Below are 22,139 nucleotides of genomic sequence, written 5' to 3'. Positions count from 1 at the left end.
TTAATTTTCTATCGTTCATTCAAATAGAACAAAAGTATGAGAAAATAGAAAAAAAATCATATACAACAAAAAAAAGAAAATTTCGAACGATAAAAATTGTAAAACATAACAAATCTACAGAAAAAGTACTTAAATCGGCAAATTTTGAACAATTGGACACAAAATAACTAAATAATTTAATTACAACATAAACAGACCCATTTCCCTTCTAATAATATACATTATCGCTTCACAAATTGGATTCCCACCACTTTACGGAAGCCCTCCTCAAAGCACATGTCGCAATCGCGCCAAATTTTCCCCCGTCAAACATTGTAAACATACAAATACAATCTTATCTCGCCATCAGACGTCACACCTAGAACCCACGTTTCGTTCGTGTCAAGATCGTGACAACGAAATTCGCGCGTATCTTTTTTTTATGTTTGTCGCCATGCTGGTTTTATGTATTGTTGTTGTTCATCCACCTTCACTTTACCAGCACATTGAGAGATTTTGCACGCGCACACAATGAAACACTATTCGAGAGAACGTTCTTGAGGGTCGTCGCGAAAAACAGAGCGAAATTGCAGAAGTAAAAAAAAGTCACGTCTTGTGAGACATTTTCCATTTCCCTTCACATCATCAGCGGGTGACAAATTTTCCCCGAATTTGCTTGTAATGGCCACCCACCCACTCGCGTGCTGTCACCAGCCAGATTTTCACCTGTAACAGCGTCAATAATCCGATGACTAATTTTCCCCAGCCAAGCTCTTTCTGAGTGGCTGCTAATTGGCAGGCGAATTATGTCAGGTGTAATTGGAATATTTTAGGTTTTTCGTTCCTTTTATTTTATGCGTCTATTTTTGGCACTGGAAATTAATCCAAAATTTTCCTACACCCTCGTTAAGAAAGTTTAATTTAGGACGAATTCACATTTCTGTGGAATTACTCACTCCAAATATCGCACAAACAAGGGAGCACTTTAGCAAAATTTCCTCACACTAATTTCAACAACAAAACGAAGGCGTCCATCCAAGCAAAAATATCACAATTCACTGCAAAATAGTCATAACTGCTCAACTGCACACAGTCACAGAAAATTTTCGTTTGTTGTCCGTGGCACAAAGTGCACGTTCGTTCATCAACGCCGACGACGACAATGAAAGAGAGCACACACACCATCGTCGCCGCCATCATCTATAATGGCACTCTCAACCGTTGCTCACGAGTCCTGTGAAAGAGCTTTTTTAATTTTCGTCGTCGTCTTCTCAATGAATGAAGGAGCCTCCGCAAAGCAGGGCAAGGATAAGTTGGCGAAGCTGAAAGGGACAGTTTGGCACGGTGTGGGAAATTTGAATTTATTTAATATTTTTTCCGGAGAAGATTTTGAAATGCCTTTACAATAACCATTAAATTTCAAACGCTGGCAACACTGTCCTGAAATATTATCAATTTTTTAAACTTGAGGCTTCTTGATCATCGTAAATGTGACAAACTATCAAGTGTATGTCTCGGATTAGTTCTCAAAAGGACGTAAGATTAGTAAACAAAGCCCTTATTGTATCGGCATTCGACATACTCACAAAAAATCAATTTAAAAAATGATTGAGATTGTTCATCTACACGTCTTTCAAGTGCCCTAAACTAAAAACAAATGAAATATTGTTTCAATTTGAAGAAAAACGAATATTAATGTCGGAGGTCATGGTGGCTCTTAAAAGGGAATGATGAAACGTGAGGAATCATAAATCCGCATAACTAATTTCAAAATTGTTTAGGTGGACACCAAAAACGCGATCAAAAATTAAATTGGACGAGTAAGGCTCTAAACTGCTTAATTTAAATGTTTGTGTTCACGACGCCGAAATATTCAATAATTTCCCGTCGTGAAAAGAATGTTTAAATGAAATACAATTTTTTTTTTTTAAATTGTCTTAGCTAGATTTGTGAGTGAATGAAGTTGACTTTATAGCTGTCTGCCACCATTGCTAGTACCAACCACTAGTGTCTTACTTTTAACTACAAGGACTTCGCCGCCCTGGGCTCCTAAATGTTTGAGTACGGCACGGAGCGACGGCGCCGGATACCCATATTTACACTTAGAATTTTAGAGCGCCCGCCGCGGGATTCGAACCAGCAACCTCTGGATTGTGAGTCCAGTGCGCGGTCCGATTGATCCACACGAGCGGGACGATTTGTGAGTACCTATGTCCAAAACCAAGATTGTTTATTTTTTGCTTTTTGGTCTGAGAGCTCTAGCATGGATTTTAGTCTGGACATGGCGAGGGATAGCACACAGCTCCCTCTTGGGCTTTTACGGCTTTTTGAAAACTCACCCGAGATATAGTCATTCTTATGTAAAATTGTCTGATCTTTCCGATAAAAATATTTTATTTTTTTTTAATCTTACCTAACATTTGAAAACGTCCAAAAATTCTTTATGGCAAAATTTGGATTAAATGGACCCTAGATGATTTTTGCGATGCAAGTGGTTATTTTTACTGAATTCCTGGGACATTTTCACATAAGTTAAGTGCATTTTGGATGGCCGCATAAAGCCTCCTTTCTAAATACAGAGCGATTTTTAAGAAAAAAATGTTGAAACATTGGGAATTGGGTACTAAAGCCCTATGTCAATTTTTATGTACAACGGTAAAAAACACGATAAAAAACCATTTCTGATCACTTTTTTTTTCATTTTAACGGTGCACATCAACCAGAGCTTCTGCACCCAGATTTTTGTTACAGACATTTTAGTATCTTAAAAACTACGGGAACTATCGATATGATTTTTCATTCATCCCCTAAAGTACTGTCCATAAAGTAATTTACAACAAAGTTTGACTTATTTTACAATCCCGTTGTTGCAGGATTGGGTCCGTAAGTTTGACAATTTTGGAAAAATAAGACAACAACTTCCTTCGTTGCTGTGCACCCTTAATGCAAAAAAAATGACAAGACAACATTTTTTCGATGGATCAACTATGGTCCCCTTGGAACGAGCTGTCAAGTAGGAACTTTTCTGTCAAGAAGGACCGCGAGGTTAAAAATTCATTTTAAACTCTTTGTGGTCGTACAAAGGGTCATTGTACTCAGAAAAATAAGCTTTATCGCTGTAAACAATAATATCAGCAATCTAAGCTTCATTTTAGGACCCAATTGGGGCAAAATTGACCCTTTGCCGTTTCGCGTAGTGGATCACCAATCGATTTCCCGGATTTTTTTTACATAAGACACATTAGTTTTCATACATGGAAACCAGCCGTGTTTAATTAAGTACGATTTTGGGTCCGATTTGGCCCACTGTGCAATGTAGAAAAATGTATAAAGTTTTCAATTTATTATTCTTATTTTTTTAATGTTAAATATGAAAAATACTTTATTGCTCCCTGATTTCTTCAGAAAGATTTTAATTTTTTTAAATATTTGCAGCGATCTTCATTTTAAGATTGATGAAATAGCTTTAAACTTTAAACCTTTTTCAAGCTAAATTTTATCCCTTAAAATTTATTCTATTTTTTTCTATTACAAGCATGCTCACCCATTCTTTCAAAATACAATTTTTATTCATCCTTGAAAAAGATATCCTTCAATTTGAAAAATACGCAACAAAAACTAGCCAACAATCCAAGTTTTCAAATATATTTCACATTTTTACGAAATAAAAAAAAAGTTTTCAGGTGTAATTTCTACTTATTTTTTTATTTTAAAGTTTAAACAATTGAACTTAAACATTTTTTGAACTTAAAAAAGACAAGCCATTGGAAAAAATCAAAAGATGTTGCGTGCCGGATAAAATGGCTATGCGGGCCGGAGGTTGGGCAGCCCTGCTTTAGAAATATGTAGTTTTTACGAGATTTTTAATGTTCTATGTTTTCCATTGAGATGAAATTTTGTCCTCCATCCCATTTTGCGGGTTAGTCATTATTTTGAAAAGGATTTTCTTATCGATTTGGCTCAGGAAATTCTGAAATATTGTCAAACAAAATTTTAAAATCTCAGATATCTCGGAAACTATTGGTATAATTTTCAATGTAAACATTATAAGTTTTTTAATTGTCTTCTTTTTTCTACATACAACATTTTTAAATGTCCAAAATAAGCGTTTTAGCCCTTTCCAAAGGTCACTTGATCATAAAAACAAAAAAATGCATCTCCTTCATGAAATATATTTAAATAGAAAAAAACTGAATATTTTTCGAAAAATATAAACTTGGGATGTTATAACTTGAAACCGATCCTTTTTATCAAAAAGAAAAAAAATGATAATAGAGATAGATGAGTAAATAATAAAAAATAAATTAAATTAAAATAACGTTATTTTCAATTACAAATTAGATTTTTCATCTAAAAATGATTTTTTTTTATTTACCAAGAACTTTTTTGGGTTGGCAGCCTATCTCGCCAATGGTAAGTGCCAACATTTTGGGGGAGCAAAAGGTCTCGCTTTTGGGCACCCTTAGGTAAAAGATTCAAAACTTGTTCACAATTTTTTGCAATAAATTCAATAGTTTTAAGTAATTTAGTGAAAAAAATCGTCAAAATTACACCATTTTAATGCAGTGCCACTTTTATTCGTTCCTAATCGGCAGTCACCGTAAAGAATCGCCTGCAAAGAACTCTTCTCTTTGGGGGACAATTTGCACGAACAAAACTGTGTGTGTGCGTTTTCCCTAACGCGACTTTTCTCTTCGTCGCGAAACGCTCCGAACCATATTTTCCTATGGTTCGTAAAAGTTCGCCGTTTTCTCTCTCTGTCTCTGACAGCACACGAAGAAAAGCTTCAAGCACCTTTCGTCTCTGAGGGTAGCTCGTCAGTTTTTCCTTCAAGCCCATGAATCGCACGAGACCTGATCAAAGGTAGAGTAAATTGCTGGAATAAACAACAACGACAGGTATGATAGTGGCGGCGGCGGCGTACTTGGGCAAAGTATGTTAAGTAGATGCTCGTTTTCCCTCTTCTTTGCCTAAGTGGCATTAACATCCAGGGTCGTCCTTGGCAGGAAGTTATAAGGATTTCCAACGAAGAATATACCCAGAGAGGCAAAACACGTCAAAACATTCAACCAGTCAACCTGCGGGGGTTGGGTGAGCATGGTCTGGAATAAGCTGCTTAGGGTGGTGAAGCGGAACTTGCGTGTGATTAACTAATATATTATTTTTTTTCAAAATATTTGTAAAATATTCGATTTGCATTGAATTCAAAAAAATATTTAGTATCCAACTTTTAAAAAGATAATATCACCCTAAAGCTAACATTATGCGAGGAGCTTGACACAAAGTTAGGGCAGCTATTATAAACGACCTGGTGTGTTTACACACTCTGTACGTTCATGTTGTTGGGTAAGGGTTGGATATCCAATTTCCCAGGCCGCGCATATGGCTGTTCCGCATGCAAATGAGCTTAAGGGAAAATGTGTTCAAAAAGCACATCAACCTGGAAAAAATGCTTCCTCGTTTGACGCTAATCAGCAGCGTATAATCCTTTTTAGCTGCGTTACGTCACTCTAAGTAGAGCTTTCGGAGGAGTTGCGTGTGGAAGCGACTTCATGATGGAAAGTTATTAGATTTTGGACGTCTGACAGCAGCGCAACTACACGCGAAGCTTCAGATTTCTGTTTTGTTTCAAAACAAAAATGAACTCAACGCCATCGCCGAGAAGTGGTCATGTCATTGAACTCCCACTAAAATGCGCTAATCAACGTCGAAACAAAGAAAGGTCTAAATAATAAAATGTGGCAGTGTTTATTATCAACGAGCCAATCAGGCGGTACTGTTTTAACTAGGTCATTAGACAGGATTTAATTTGCTTTGGAATCGATCGCCGAAAGGCGGTAGACGGAAATTGTAGGGAAGTTTGGGCTTAAAAGTGATAGTTATTGTTTACAAAAAAAAAAAAAAAAAAAAATCAAAAATGTTTTGCAACTTTGTTGATAACACAACGTTTAAAGACACATTTAACAGCAGTTTCAAACATGCCAAATACAAATCGAAGGCAAACTGTGGTAGAGCAGGTCAGATGAGCGCCTCGCTGGTATTTTGCTAGATTCTCTCCTCTCTGAACATATTCGTTGGGTCGACGGACGAAGTAGGCAAAGAAATTCACAAAGTAGGGGAAATATGCCCATTTTAAGCCTAATAAGCGGTCGTGTTTGAATGATGCTGGATAATCTGGATTGTTCCTTGAAATTTATTAAAACCAAGTACACCAACGAGTAGAGCAACTTTTTGTGAACATTTCTGTTAATTTTCACTTTTATTAAAAGTTATGCTATTCCTTTTACAAGCATTTAAAAAAAATATTTCAAAAATGCATTCTAATCAGTCGAGTGCATTGGGCCACGCCCATTTTTCTATTTTCAGCTTAGTTCTTTTTTTCTTCCAGCGCTCTTTTGGGTCTGCTTAGTGCTGCCAAAATTGATGAAATTTTAAGCGAACACTCACGAAAAGTAGCATTTATAGCGAAAGTTTCCTGGCAGCACTTGCTCACTCCAACAGGCGCTGCACCAGCATGTTGGTGGTGTTGGTGGCCACCCTTTGTTCTTTATTTGCCTTCGCTCCTCGCTCGGTTTTCTTCAGCCTTCGATTGGAATGGGTATTCAAAATTGAAACGTCAAACGACTTGGCGCGTTTGTTTTTTTGATGGTGCTTGCTAATTATTTACATGTTTCGGGATTATTTTTCAAGTGAGTGACTAACTAATGTGCAAAAGAACATGTTGCCGGTAGTTGGAAGCAATTTTATATCTTAAGCGCTTTGAAATCGTTAGCGCAAGTGAAAAGATATTGATGGCGACTATCGTTAAGCAGTTAACCTTTCATCTTGCGTGTGGATGTGTGTGCCACCAAAATGATGAGAAATGGTCTCGCAAAATAGAAATTATGACCAAAAATGCATTAAATTTGATCTTTTTGGCCAGTAAGTAAATTTGCGTGCTTACTATAGGCGGTGCTGTTGCTGGTAAGTTTATAGCCTAAATAATATTTTTGGAGCTTTAATCTAGCATCAAACTCTCCATATGACGAAGATAGGTGTTTGATTAGAAAGGGTATATTTGCCCTATTTGTTTTGCTGTGTGAAGCGATTGGCCAAGGCGCTGGCAGCTAACGGTTCGTGTTCGCTCGTGAATGATTGCGCGCTTCAGTTGGCAAATATTCGTTCGTTGATGATTGAATGATTTTTTGATCTTGAGCCGAAAATCAGGACCCTTGAATAGAATATATTTAAGGAAGGAATTTGCAGACCAATTTCGGTACAGTTTTGATTTCTACTTAAAAAAACAATAATTTAGTCAAATTAACCCTCTACAACCCAACCCCGCCTTTAAACGGGCTTCGATTTAAAAAATCGCCAAAAATCCATTTTTCAAACAATTTTTGATTTAAAAAAGCATTGGAAAGAAGAACTCTTAAAATTTTAGAAAATTTATGGGTTGGAAGTTTTACTTGTTTTATGTGACTTTGCCTCTACGCATTTTGTTACAAGTTAAATGATAATGGTGCCATTTTATAGCACAAAATGTGAAAAACAAGCAAAAAAATGAAAAAGTGACTGTAAAAACATAAAAAAATTAAACAGGCAAATTTTTATGATAGGAGGCGGTAGAATATGCCAAATACTACTTAAAACATACATAAACTGAACAAGATAAAAGCAAATTTAAATACTAAAAATAAAACAAGAAAAATATAAAACAAGAGAAGTCAAGTTTTTCGTAGAACAAAAGTTGCTCAAAATTACCTCCTAAACACGGGAAAAATAAAAAAATGAAATAAATTGGGCAGTAGATCGAACCCGCTCTATAAAATAAGTGTTTCAAGTATGCCTCTTTTAAGTATTTGAAGCAAAGTTTGAAAGTTTTCAGAATATTAAAGTTGTCTTAAAAAGTAGTGAGACATGTTTGAACCTTTTTTTCAAGTTTTCCCTAATAGTCAAGAAAGAGCAAGGATTTGAAAGTCACGAAAAGGCTTGCACCTTGATTACCCTGTGTTAGACAAGTACTCTGCAGCCTAGCGAAAACTTTAGTTTCCGGTTAGGTAAAGGATAACGGACTGAGGTTGCCGACTTTATGTTCTGCGAGTGCTGCTGAAAGAGCACTCGAACGCGATTCCAAGCAACTTGTCTAGACGAAGCCGAAATTTGCCTGTCAGAAATTTTTAATTAAAAGTGCTCAACACTCAACTCGAAGAATGCAATCCTTCCCAGAGCACATCGGAGTTTGCTGCCCTAGTTTCGTCGTTGTTGTTGTTGTTGCAACTTTGGAGCAATGAACGTTGAAATCGAGCCTCCTCCCGAGAAACGTCACACCAATCAAAAGCCTCAACTGTTACTTTTGTAGGTCACCGATGTATATATTTTCGACGTCTAAAGTGTATTTTTGGGTTACCACCACACCGAAAATAAACGCTGATAAAGGTGTAAAAATATACTTGACTTGGAATGGGGCGGGGGGTGAGCGTTGCACAAATTGCGAGAAGTTGCGGTTCCGTCAATCAAACTCCAGCAAAATGTAGCACGTAAACGTTTTTTTCTTTTTTTGGTAGAGGGTGCAACCTGGTACAACAGTTCATTGACTTTCGGGAGTATGGGGCAGGGACCATGAATTTGTACCACCTCTTGCAGCTGGGAGGGGAAGCGGAAGGTAGGCACAAATCGAGTGTTCTTGTTTATTTTGTGTTCATGTATCATTTCCATAGTGGCAGTTCAAGCACAGTGGCAGGCACTTTTGGAAGGACTCACCTTCGCCAACATTGTGTGCCCGTCGTTTCTATGCTATCGATACCATATACTATGTTGCCAAGGCTGGTTGTGTGAGTTATGAGTTCTAATGACACTTTCAACACACTTAATCCCCATATAGTCTGGTGTGCAACTGGCATGCCACATAGTGACTAATGTCTGGAAAGCGCTCTTTATTACAGCAAAACCCACCAAAATGAAACAAAAAATCGCGTGTCAACTTGATTTATGATTCCGGCCACCTCATCAACAGTAGACTGTCACCGAACTTTGTCTTGATGAAGTTTTTCCTGGCAGCCGTGAAAAGGACACACCCAAAGTGTTCTCCACTTTCCGGGGGAGCCGAGAGCCAACCGATAGCTGGTGGGGTAGGCCAGGTTGCAGCCGGTGAGCAAGTTGTATGTTTTCAGCACTCTGGAAGTGGATCAAGGGTGACAAAATTTTATGTCCTCCATGTCCCCACATCAACCGGTGCACTAATATTTGCTTGGTGATAGTTTTTTTTTTGCATTGATAAAGGTTATCACTGTATTTATTTTAATGATTTTGTCCCAATAAGGCCGTTGCAAATATTTTTCAAAGTTTATGTCATCCCCCCCTTCAAAATTGGTCCGAAAAATAAGGGGACAAAACCATTTTTTTTTCAAAAAACATCAAAATTTCAATGGAAATAGAAGTCTAATCAACTGAGAACAATCTAAAATGCCTTTTTCTGCATTGATAATCATATTTAGCATGTTTGGGCTTGTTTAAAAATATTTTGAACTTTTATGAAATTACAAATTACATTCGTCAATACTGAGAAATTTTGGAAATTAATGATTGCAAAACAACTGGACAGGTGTAAGTGTTGACACCGTGGCCTGCAATTTAATTTTTTTAACTTTTTATTTTTTCGCCCCTATAATTTCAAAAATCCTAAAATTAAGTGAAAAACGTAACTTAATGCATCGGTCTTTGTTTAGTATTTCTTGAAATTTTTACAGTCCTTTTATCCGAAAAATCTAGTTTAAAGGTTATTAAAAGTAACACAAATAGAGAAATGTCTACTCAACCAAATATTGTACTGTACATTAGAATGGCTTGTCGTTATATGATTTTTTAAATTATCAAGTCAAATCAGACAAAACCTATTTTTTTAAAGAAATTTGTATGGAAAACCCTGTTTTTTTGGATTTTTATTTCTGTAATTTGGAATTGAATTTTAAAATCATTACAATAGCGTTAAAATTGTGTAAATCCTTTAGAACTTTCCCGAAGAAAGTAAGGTGCTATCTTGCTCTTGTCAAAAGATACAGCGTCGTCAAAACTAGTCTGAAACGTGTTTTTGCTCAAAAAAGTGTTTTTAATGACCCTTCTTTCTCCTCTGTTGATTTAAAACCGTCTTGTTGTTTGAGCACCCCGTGCTCAAGCTCAATCCCATTCAACGAATCATCTCTGCGGTAAATATTACGCAGTAGGCCACTAAAAAATTGTAACATTTTCAATGCGATTCTTTATATTCAATATTTGAAACAAAATCTCCACATTAATAAAAGCAATAAAAGAGTCACAACAAACCTCCAAAGGGCCAATCTTATGCGAAATTTGCTGAACTTCCGAAAAAAATACGTTTGAAAACTAATGAGGAATTCTAATTTTTTTTTTCGCAAATCGTTTTTTTGTCCATTCATTGTCAAAAGAAGCAATTTTTAGTATTTTTTAAATTTTGGAAATTTTAGGATAAGTTTTAGAGGACTAAAAAACTCCCCCAGTCAAACGTCCAAAGGGTCAACCTAATGCTAAATTTATTGAACTTCCGAAAAAATACGTTTGAAAACTCATGAGTAATTCTCAATTTTTTTTCGCAGATCTTTTTTTTTATATTTTTGGCCATCTATTGTCAAAAGAAGCAATTTTTAGTATTTTTTTTATTTTGGAAATTTTCTGATAAGTTTTAGGGGACTAAAAAAATACTTCTTTTGCGCTAGAGTTTGAGATGGTGCAAAATTTGGCACATCTTCGAATTTTATGAATACAAAATGTTGTTTTTAAAAAAAAATCTAAAATATTGTCAAACTAAATTTCAAAATCATTTTGAAATGCAAAATCAAATTTACAGTCTCTAATGACTTAACGCATTTTTTGAAAAGGTGCATTGTTCTCAAATTATAAGCATTTTTAGGTATTTTTTTTTAAATATAAAATTTTACAAAATTCTTTTCGAAAGGCTGAGAAAATTTCCAACATTTTTTTGTTGATTGGACTGCTGGTTGATGAGTTACAGCCTCTTAAAGTTCAAATTTTGTGTAAAATTACGTATTCTCAGAGTCACCCACTAGCGTGCACAGGGTGGGGCAACATGGGGCAGTTGCCTCACCATCCTCAGAAATTTGTTTTAAAATTGCCAAGGGGGTGTCCATAAACGACGAAATTTTCAAAACGCTCATATTGTTGCCCCACCTTCCTTGAGGATCTGGGCACGCTAGTGGTGTCACCTAATAAACCCTGTTTTTAAAACTCACGATATCTCGGAGGTCGGAAACTATTCAATTCAAATTAAATTTTTAATGATAAATTGTGAAAGTTTTGTGAAATTTGCTGCTCTTTTTAATACAAATTATTTCGAAATATTAAAATCTAGCCTTTCTTTTGAAAATGTCCAAAATAAGTGTTACTTTTCATATTAACAATTCGAGAATTTGCTGAAACCCAAAAAATCTTACTGTTTTTATAATTTTATACTGTTAACATGATTTTAGGTCTTTGCATTTTCTTCATAAATTTGGTGGCAAAGAACTTGTACTTTGACGTTGGAAAGTCTAACAAATTAGAACCCGTTTTCCCTCTTTCAATTAAAAAATTTATCCGTAGAATAAATTGGTTTTCAAACATTGAATAAACCAATGAGTATTAGCGAAGTATAGTAAATCAGTTTAGTGTTTATTCAACCCAATGAATTATAAAAAAATACAATCATTTATCAATTAACAAAAGTTATAAATGCAAAAAAAAACTATTCCTGGATTTTTTGTTTAAGTAGATAATCAAACAGCCATAACAATAAAAAAATCTTAAAACAATCCTTCGAGCCGGATTTGAACCAGCGACCTATGGATAACTATCGACAATTGTACAAATCGTGTTTGAACAATTGTTTCATCTACAGTCCACCGCTCTACCAACTGAGCTATCGAAGGTGTGCGATGCAATTTTGGCAATGCGTTCGCGTACGTGAACCGTGCGTCCTTGTTTGGTCAAGATCAGGCCGAAAACACTCAACTGTACAATCACTGCTTTCCTTGGATCAACTTGGCAGCAGTTGGGGAACGCACTCAATTCACTAAGTGAGTGTACCTTCGATAGCTCAGTTGGTACAAACATGATTTGTACAACTTTCAATAATAATCCATAGGTCGCTGGTTCAAATCCGGCTCGAAGGAGTTGAATTACTTTTTTGGTGGGAAAAATCTATATGTTTTTGTTAGGTATATTTTAAGTACTCTGTAAGTAAATGGATTTATTTAAATTTAAAATGTTTAAGGCAAATTTTCACTACTGCAATTTCAATGTTGTCAATTTTATATGACTAATTAAATTAATTTACTTACATAGGTGCAGACGCAAGAAAAATTAGCGTGACAGGCCATTTTTCAGAATTAAATTTTGCAGCGTACTTTCTATGTTTAATTTTCACTCTTCAAACTTTTGAACTTATTCACAAACCAAGATTACAATAACAGTTTAACTGGACTTAAAATGACAAACAACAATCACTTGCTACATAAGTTTGCAGTTATTTTTTTGGCAGTGTTGAAGATTTCTTTCACTAAAACTGTTCACTAAAAATTCCACTTTCTTCTCTTCTACAAAATTTTCACCGTTTTTGCTACAGATGAAATCAGTTTAAATTCCCACTTTATTGCATTTTCTTCATCTGCAAAATCCTTAAAGGTTCACATGATCACTTTCACAGAAGCAAAAAAAAAGAAGTCACTTTCCAAACGACACTCGAAACCGAAGCAGTTCTTGAGAGCTTTGAGGGCGAACACGACGTTCGGCACGTTCGCGAGTCACAAGCTGACTGTGCCGAGGGGACGATTCAAATTTTTGTTTTAATCGTAAATTCTGTTGAGCAGCGCTTTTCCGCCTCGCTCGGGTCGGAAAACTCTTCTCTTGGCGAGTAGCAGCAACAGACAGAGCAGAAGGAAAACATGCTATTTTCCTCGGCCAGTACAGCGGGAGGGGAAGGTGCCCTATTGTTGGCACTGTTATTTCAGTTTAGTAAGAAACTATTCATAACAAACTATTTTTTTACAAAACAAAAGCAGATTTTTTTTTGTTGGTCAATTCTGAAAAAAACACTAATGACAGGGTTAATAATAAAGCCCTTTTCACTAGTCCAACTAAAAACTAAACTTCGCCCACTAAATACGCGAAGGGTTGCACCGCGTGTCGTCGTCATCGTCATGGTTTTGCACTACGGTAGGCGTACTGTGCGAGGAAGTGCTGCGTGTGGACACGAAGTTCTGATGCCCGACACAACGTGTGGCGCGGAAGGACTTTCGTTGGTCGGAAGCGTGGTGTTTGCGTCCTTAAAAAAAACTCACCAAATGTTTAGAGAAACCAATAGTGATTATATTGATATTTTCCCTAACGTACACACACAGACACACATGCGGTCGGTTAACGAACCCTAAATTGCTTCTGAGCTTGAACATCGAAAAGGTGTTTGAGACAAAAGAGTAGGGGAAGCCAAAATAGATAGAACTCCTTCGAGCCGGATTTGAACCAGCGACCTATGGATTACTGCGAGCTGTTCAAATTATAGCTTGAACAATGATTTCATCTACAGTCCACCGCTCTACCAACTGAGCTATCGAAGGGGCGATGTATTTTTGTTTGTGCAATTCGTACGTGAACAAGACGCTCTTGTCTTGTCAATATGAAGCCTTCAATTGACTACAGGAGAACAACGCGTTACAACGTTTTGGAATTATACCACATTTGGCTTCAAATGATGCAAACCATTATGTTACACTAATTTTGTAAACGCTTTTCAAGTGATTATGTAGGGGAAATCTACCCTTTCCAATCAAACACCTATCTTCGTCATATGGAGAGTTTGATGCTCGATTAAAGCTCCAAAAATACTATTTGGGCTATAAACTTACCAGCAACAGCACCGCCTCGAGTAAGCACGCAAATGTATGCCACTTACTGGCCAAAAAGATCACATTTAATGCACTTTTGATCATAATTTGTATTTTGCGAGACCACTTCTCATCATTTTGTTGGCACACACAGTGACACACACGAGAATCCCTCAAACGCTTAATGAATATCGCCAAAATTAACTTTTCACTTTCGCTTACTTTTTCACGGCGCTTAAGATATGAAATGGCTTCCAACTACCGGCAACATGTTCTTTTGATCATTAGTAAGGCACTCACTTGAAGAATAATCCCGAAAAATGTAATAAATTAGCAAGCGCCATCAAAAAAACAAACGCGCCAAGTCGTTTGACGTTTCAATTTTCACTTTGCATTCCAAACGAAGGCTGAAGAAAACCGGGCGAGAGACGAAGGCAAAAAAGAACAAAGGCTGGCCGTCAACACCACCAGCAGCACAGCCAGCGATGCCAGGAAACTTTCCCTATAAATGCCACTTTTCGTGAGTGTTCGTTTGAACTGTCAGCGCAAATGGCAACACTCGACAGAGTGTTGGAAGAAAAAAGAACTAAGCCGATATTAGAAAAATGGGCGTGGCCCAATGCATTCGCCTCGATTAGAATACCCTTGGGAATTTTTTTTTGTTAAATGCTTGGTAAAGAAATAGAATAACTTTTAGTGAAAGTGAAAATAAACAGAAATGTTCACAAAAACTTGCTCTACTCGTTGGTGTACTTGGTTTTAGTAAAATTCAAGGGAGACTCTAGATTATCCAGCATCATTCAAACACGACCGCTTATTAGGATTAAAATGGGTAGATTTCCCCTATGTGTATTTGAATAAAAATTCAAATATGATGTTTCATTAAAAAAACTTAAATTAAACATGGGTTATTCTAGGTCAACTGAGTACACTTTTGGACTCGACCTTCACCGATTTGGAGCAAACTTGGAGGGAACGTTCATCTATCGATAGTTAACAGAAATCCCAAGTTTGGTGCTGATTGGACCATCCCTCTATTTTTGGCACCGCCCTCTTTTTTCAGGTTTTTTTTAAACTTTTTTTCTTTTAATCATAACTTTGCAACTATTTGAGCAAAAGACTTTCTACAGGTTGCATTTTATAGAAAAAAAGGAATTCGATAAAAATAAAATTTTAACCCTTGAATGCCCACTAATATTATATTTTAACGATTCAAGTATTAACATTTAGTTTTGACCAACTCCTTAAATTTTATTTGTTTTATTTTATCACCATCATGTTCCCCGGACAATTTTACATAATAATCAAAAAAAGTAAAAAAAAAAATGAAATAACAACCCACAGTCCCAACATTTGTATGCAAAAAGCGTTTTAAAATGCATTTTTCACTAGTTCAGTTGTTTTCCAATCATTAGTTTTCAAAAAAGTAAGAAAAAACGAAAAAATACTTTTTGCGACACTAAACATCGAAATTAAAAAAAAAATATTCAAAGGATGTTTAAATCAACCCAAACATGCTAAAAATGATTTTAAACGCAGGGGAATGCATTTTAAATCAATTTCAGGGCCAACTTTGAGGGGTTGACAAAAAACATTAAATAAAATTTTTATCAGCTTTAGGATTAAAAAAAGGTATTTTTTTACCAAATTTTTTAAGGAATTTAAATTTTGGGAAAAAAATCAAAAATATAGTCAAACTAAATTTTAAAAATCAATTTTACGTACAAAATTTAATTTGCAGTCGAAAATAAATTCAAAATTATTTTGATAAATTGTTCCGTTTTCACGTAATAGGCCACGTTTTAGAAAAATGTATTTTTTAATCTTCTAAGACATCTCGGGTATCAAAATTTTCACCCAAACATGTATTGGTTATCGCTGAAGTTTTAAAGTTATCGCAGTTTTAGTGAAATGGAGTTTTTTTTCTAGTTTTCGTAATTTTTCTGTTTTTGCGCATGGCGCGTCGAAAACCTCAGTTTTTATTTTCAAAACGTTACTTAATCCACCCTTAGATGGTTGGTGCCTTCCTCACATTTAGAGGGTAATGATATCCAAAATAGATACAAAAGGGCGAACCTTTCAGTGTTCTATCAACTTGATTCATTATTCATAACATCAGATTGGGTAGTCAGATCTTCATAATTCAGGGCACTTATGTGCTTATAACTTTTGATAGGGTTGTCAGATCTTCAATCTTTTGAACTCGTTGAAAAGGTCTTTTAAATACCTTTCTAAAAATGTATAACATGACGGGGTTTCTTACAAAAACCACCCTTTTTACAATCTTCCGGACTTTGGTGAAAATCGTTTTTTTAGCATAGCTTTTGAAGTACTTAACTAAACTTTATCATTTACAATAGCGACCTATGGAACCCCAAGACGGATCGAATGAGACCAAGACGGTCAAAATCGGTTCAGCCAGTGCCGAGATAATCCAGTGCAATTTTTTTGATCAACATCCCACCCACAGAATTTGATTCTGAGTCGATATGTATACATGAAGTTGGGTCTAAGAGGTCAAATTAAGAATTTCGTTTTTCGAGTGATTTTATAGCCTTTCCTCAGTAAGGTGAGGGAGGCAAAAATCATATCTCGGAAACGTACGGTTCGAATACGCCAAATTTTTAATATGTGAAATTTTCCGAAGAATCTGATAAAAATATGTTCAGACTAGACTCTTTGGTCCAGACACGGTAAAAACGCCATTTTAAGTTTTCATACGACTTTTTCAAATGTTAAGCCAATTTTTTTTTTTTGTTTTTTTTTTTTTTTTTTTTAGGGGGGTGATCCAGCCGCACATCGTTGATGTCGAAACTTCCAAACTGGGCCCTTGTCCTGTCACGTCCGTCAGTAGTCTTGTCGTACATTACAACTAGAACCAGATCTGCCAATGAATTAGTACACTTCGACCAAATAAACACTGACGCTGTATGGATCTGACTCTAAAATAAATGCACAGTTGTGTGTTATTCATAAGTCCAAAATGTTCAATTATTCATATAAGTCCAAATATTCATTTGCGGATAACTACCTAACTTGAATTGAATACAAGATTTAAAGACCCTATCCGAAAGCTACTCTTATCTCAAATCCCCGACATTTTAAAAGTCTGGCTTCTTTTAAAAAACAAAAAAAAAATAACAGTTCATATTTTACAAGTCGTGAATTGAAAAAGAGACGACCATTTGATCGTCAGAATTCCAGTAGATCCTCGATTCGCAACAATGATCGATACAATCATAATCCGACAACCGTTAGTTCAACAGATCAACGAATTAAGTCCGATATCATTTCACTATTGATTGATCGAGACTCTACGGAAATTTTGACAAATCATAATGGTTTTTATGCTACTTGAATGAAAATCACCGATTCTGATAGAATTACTAAATTCACTGTTACTAATTTTGTCCCTAAATAACTAAATGCAAAGTATAAAAAGTTGATATTTATAGTTCAATTCAATTCAATTAGTTTTTATTAGTAAATAATCAATTCACAATATCGTAATTTTTATAACCTAATAGAGTTTTGGAGTACCTTTCAACTATGATTTGTACTATAGTTCATTTTGATGTAATTGGATATTCTAACAATGGATTTGCCAAGAGAAGGAAAAATTATTTAAAAAAAAAACCTTCGAAATTTGCTAAGGAAAAGGATAGAAATAGAAAAGCTTAAAACTAGATCACAATTTGTTTTGTCTGTTGACGTCGAAAAAACTGCGCTGCACTAGGCAGCTTATCCGTTGTAGATATACTTCATCATCAGCTCACTAAGAGCTTGGAATTGTTCTGCCTTGTTCCGGCAGGCACGAAAGCGCGTGAGCATCTCTCCAGCAAGAGCGAAAAACTCGGGAAGCGTGAAGAGGTCATCTCCGGTGACGTCTGCTTGTCCCGGTGAAGTACCGCTCCCAGAAGCGGCTACTCTAGCGTACGAACCTCCCCAACCGGGAGGAAACGCTGGGTTGGTCGATGGAACCGCTCCGCCGCCAGCTGCTGCAGCGTTCGAGCTCGAAGTCTTCGGAGGTTGGCGGGACGCTGGCGCTTTCTTCTTCTTGTCCTGCTCCTCGAGGTACTTTTTCCGCGCGGCATAGCCACGAAAATTCGCCGTGTGGTTTCCACCACAGTTCGCGCACTTGACGCGCGCTTTGTGCTGCTGGGCGTTTTCCCCCAGCTGGTCTTTCCGCGGAAGATTGCACCTTTCGGTGAAGTGGGTCTCACCGCACTTTACGCACCGGGGCGGAAGATTACAGTTTCTTGAACCGTGTCCGAATTTTTGACAGCGGTGGCATTGCGCTGCGTCGGTCGGATTCTTCGTGTAGAATCGCCACGTCACGAAGAAGCCGTCCAGTGCTTTGATCCGCCGTAAGTCCTGGATTTTGACGGACCCACGATCGAAGTACAGGAGGTACAATGTGTACGTACCTGTCACTGTTGTCGATTTCGAGAGCACCTTAACCTCTCGAGGCTTAACCTTGATGCCCGACAGGTGTTCTTCCAGGTCGGAGATCGGGCGGTCCGGATATCCCTGAAGGACGATCTTCACAGGGACCTTCTCTGCAGGATCAAATGTGAAGAATTTGAAGTTTCGCAACTTCATCTTCTTCACCACCAGGTCGAAATTCTGTTTATTGTGCGTAATAACTTGCACAGAAGTTTTACTTATTTTCAGACAATATTGGAGTCCCTCAAGCAACTCGTCAATATCGTCTGCCAACGTTTCCAAAACAAAAATTGGAGGTGGACGTCGTTCCTTCGGAGAGTTGCATTTTTTCTTCTTTTCTTGCTTGCGCGCAAGTTTATCATCGTAATCGTCGTCGCTAGCATTGCTGCTGTCACTGTCGGTGTTGTTTTCTTCTCCACTCAGAATCTCAAATTCGTTTCTGGTGGGAACGTTGGAAGTGGTTGTCGTCGTGGTGCTTGTGGACTGCTGCTGCTGCTGCTGGCCGGAAGTGCTCCCGGATGCCCGGGTGGATTGTCTCGTCCGTACAGGGGACTCACGTGGACGGTATGACACGTGTAATAGCGATTCATCGATGACGTCACTGGGCACGCTCCCGTGCGCGATGGCGGTCGATGCAGCGTTGGTGTGTTTACCTTTCTGCACTCTGCCGGTAGATGAGCTTCGCGGGTTTTTCGAGGCCGCACTCGAACTGCCACGGCCACGGCCGGCCCTTGGCATGCTGGAGCAGCAAACTCGCGGATAATCACGGTAAATTACGGCGAAAAAAATCGAAAAGTTTGAGGAGCTCCGAACAGTAGACTGTTGCTGGCTGGTGTTGCCAGTCCCGATCTTGATATTTATAGTTAAAATCCTAAATTCTACAAAAACTATTTTTTTTAAAACCCGCATCCTAACCTGACACCCACATTAAGATAGGGAAAAATCACATATGTAGCGGTTCATTGTACAAATGTGATATTTCCACTATCGGAGAACCTCCTTGTCTCGATGACAGCTTACCGGCCATCGATTAAGCCCTGAGACTGCGCCAAAGTGGGTTCTCGCAGCATGAAGTGGTGTCCATGTGTAAAAATGGAAGCTTCAGCAATATGCTGAACACTTCGATTTTAATTCCACATCGAATCAAATCATACTCTTTGCCAAACAAGCATCAAACCTATGACACTCATTATGACAAAGCCCAGGGACATTTTTTGAAAAGATTAATTGTTTTCAAAATGGGTACCTTTAGGTATTTTTTTTTCCAAAAATGCTCAGTTTTTTGCAATTTTAACACATGAAAATATGAAAGAAAAGCACCTCTGCAATATTTTAGTCGATGAGTTAAGAAAATTTCCTACAATTTTCCTTATTGGACATTGTTGATTGGACTGCCGGTTGATGAGTTACAGCCTCTTGAAGTTAAAATTTTGTGTAAAATTATTTTTTCTCATTAACCCTAATTTTTAAACTCGCGATATCTCGGAAGTCGGAAACCATTCAATTCAAATTAAATTTTTAAATGTTAATTTGTGAAAGTTTTGTGAAATTTGCTGCTCTTTTCAATACAAATTATTTCGAAATTTTAAAATCTAGCCTTTCTTTTGAAAACGTCCAAAATAAGTGTTACTCTTCATTTGTCACAATTCGATAATTTGCTGAAACCCAAAAAATCTTACTGTTTTTTTAATTTTATGCTGACATGATTTTAGGTCTTTGCATTTTCTTCATAAATTTGGTGGCAAAGAACTTGTACCTTGACGTTGGAAAGTCTAATAAATTAGAACCCGTTTTCTCTCCCGGTCCCGGTGGCATTTTTTGAGACGAGATTTGTCTGATCACGCCTTCCGTCGGACGGGAAGTAGATGTTGGCCCCGGTCTAACCTAGAGGTTAGGTCGTTAGCTCAGTCCAGGTGTAGGAGTCGTCTCCCTGGGTCCTGTCTCGGTGGAGTCGCTGGTAGGCAGTTGGACTAACAATCCAAAGGTCGTCAGTTCGAATCCCGGGGTGGATGGAAACTGAGGTGTAAAAAGAGGTTTGCAATTGCCTCAACAATCAAGCCTTCGAACACCTAGTTTCGAGTAGGAATCTCGCAATCGAGAACGCCAAGGCAATGCTGTAGAGCGAATAATTTGATTTTGATTTTTTTTTCTCTCTTTCAATAAAAATTGTTATCCGCAGAATAAATTGGTTTAAAAATATTATTAAACCTATTAGTATTAGCGAAGTATAATAAATCAGTTTAGTGTTTATTCAAACTAATTAATTAAAAAAAAGTTCAATCATTTTTCGATTAACAAAAGTTATAAGTGCTAAAAAAAAGTCTTTATGAACATTTTTTAGATGTAGACAATCAAACAAACATAACATTTTGAAAAAATATCCAAAAACAATCATTCGAGCCGAATTTGAACCAGCGACCTATGGATTTCTATTGAAAATTGTACAAATCGTGCTTGAACAATTGTTTCATCTACAGTCCACCGCTCTACCAACTGAGCTATCGAAGGTGTGCGATGCAATTTTGGCAATTCGTTCGCGTACGTGAACCGTGTGTCCTTGTTTGGTCAAGATCAGGCCGAAAAACCTCAACTGTATAATCACTGCTTTCCTTGGATCAACTTGGCAGCAGTTGGGGAACGCACTCAATTCACTAAGTAAGTGTACCTTCGATAGCTCAGTTGGTAGAGCGGTGGACTGTAGATGAAACAATTGTTCAAACACGATTTGTGCAATTAACAATAGTAATCCATAGGTCGCTGGTTCAAATCCGGCTCGAAGGAGTTGAATTACTTTTTTGGTGGGTATTTTCAAAGTAATCTGTAAGCAATTGCATTAGTTTAATAAAAGACTAACAAATAAGAGGAATGATTACAGGCAAATTTTCACTACTGCAATTTCAATGTCGTCAATTTTGTATGACTAATTAAATTAATTTACTTACATAGGTGCAGACGCAAGAAAAATTAGCGTGACAGGCCATTTTTCAGAAAAAAAATTTGCAGCGTACTTTCTATGTTTAATTTTTACTCTTCAAACTTTTTTTTTTACTCTATGTAACAAACCAAGATGACAATAACAGTTCAACTGGTCTTAAAATGACAAACAACAATCACTTGCTACATAAGTTTGCAGTTATTTTTTTGGCAGTGTTGAAGATTTCTTCCACCAAAACTGTTCACTAAAATTCCACTTTCTTCTCTTCTACAAAGTTTCCAGCTTTTTTTCTAAAGCTGGAGTCGGTTCAAATTCCCACTTTATTGCATTTTCATCATCTGCAAAATCCTTAAAGGTTCACATGATCACTTTCACAGAAGGAAAAAAAAAGAAGTCACTTTCCAAACGACACTCGAAACCGAAGCAGCTCCTGAGAGCTTTGAGGGCGAACACGACGTTCGGCACGTTCGCGAGTCACAAGCTGACTGTGCCGAGGGGACGATTCAAATTTTTGTTTTAATCGTAAATTCTGTCGAGCAGCGCTTTTCCGCCTCGCTCGGGTCGGAAAACTCTTCTCTCGGCGTGTAGCAGCAACAGACAGAGCAGAAGGAAAACATGCTATTTTCCTCGGCCAGGATAGCGGAAGGGGATGGTGCCTTATTGTTGGCACTGTTTTTCAGTTTGACTTGGTTTTAGTAAGAAACTATTAACAACACTATTTTTTACAAAACAGAAACTTATTTTTTTTGCTGAAAATCAATTCATAAAAAAAAACTCATGTCAGGTTCAACATTAAGCCCTTTTCACTAGTCGAACTAAAAACTAAACTTCGCCCACTAAATACGCGAAGGGTTGCACCGCGTGTCGTCGTCATGGTTTTGCACTAGGGTTGGCGTACTGTGCGA

General features: G+C 37.1%; 4 non-coding genes across 4 annotated transcripts; 1 reads left to right on the top strand and 3 right to left on the bottom strand.

The window, feature by feature from the left end:
* Positions 1-11,783: 11,783 nt before the first annotated feature.
* Positions 11,784-11,900, bottom strand: Trnay-gua (transfer RNA tyrosine (anticodon GUA)). Its single transcript has 2 exons — positions 11,864-11,900; positions 11,784-11,819 (listed from the first exon to the last, which is right to left on the bottom strand). It is a non-coding gene; the product is annotated as a tRNA-Tyr (tRNA).
* A 1,571-nt stretch (positions 11,901-13,471) lies between these two features.
* Positions 13,472-13,586, bottom strand: Trnay-gua (transfer RNA tyrosine (anticodon GUA)). Its single transcript has 2 exons — positions 13,550-13,586; positions 13,472-13,507 (listed from the first exon to the last, which is right to left on the bottom strand). It is a non-coding gene; the product is annotated as a tRNA-Tyr (tRNA).
* Positions 13,587-20,690: 7,104 nt separating this feature from the next.
* Trnay-gua (transfer RNA tyrosine (anticodon GUA)) lies at positions 20,691-20,807 on the bottom strand. The gene is made up of 2 exons: positions 20,771-20,807; positions 20,691-20,726 (listed from the first exon to the last, which is right to left on the bottom strand). It is a non-coding gene; the product is annotated as a tRNA-Tyr (tRNA).
* Positions 20,808-20,963: 156 nt separating this feature from the next.
* Trnay-gua (transfer RNA tyrosine (anticodon GUA)) lies at positions 20,964-21,080 on the top strand. The gene is made up of 2 exons: positions 20,964-21,000; positions 21,045-21,080. It is a non-coding gene; the product is annotated as a tRNA-Tyr (tRNA).
* Positions 21,081-22,139: the final 1,059 nt, after the last annotated feature.

Source organism: Culex pipiens, chromosome 2 (genome assembly GCF_016801865.2).
Source record: "Culex pipiens pallens isolate TS chromosome 2, TS_CPP_V2, whole genome shotgun sequence".
Taxonomy (NCBI): Eukaryota; Metazoa; Arthropoda; class Insecta; order Diptera; family Culicidae; genus Culex; species Culex pipiens.
The sequence above is the reverse complement of the archived record's forward strand: the minus strand, read 5'-3'. Positions and strand labels throughout refer to the sequence as shown.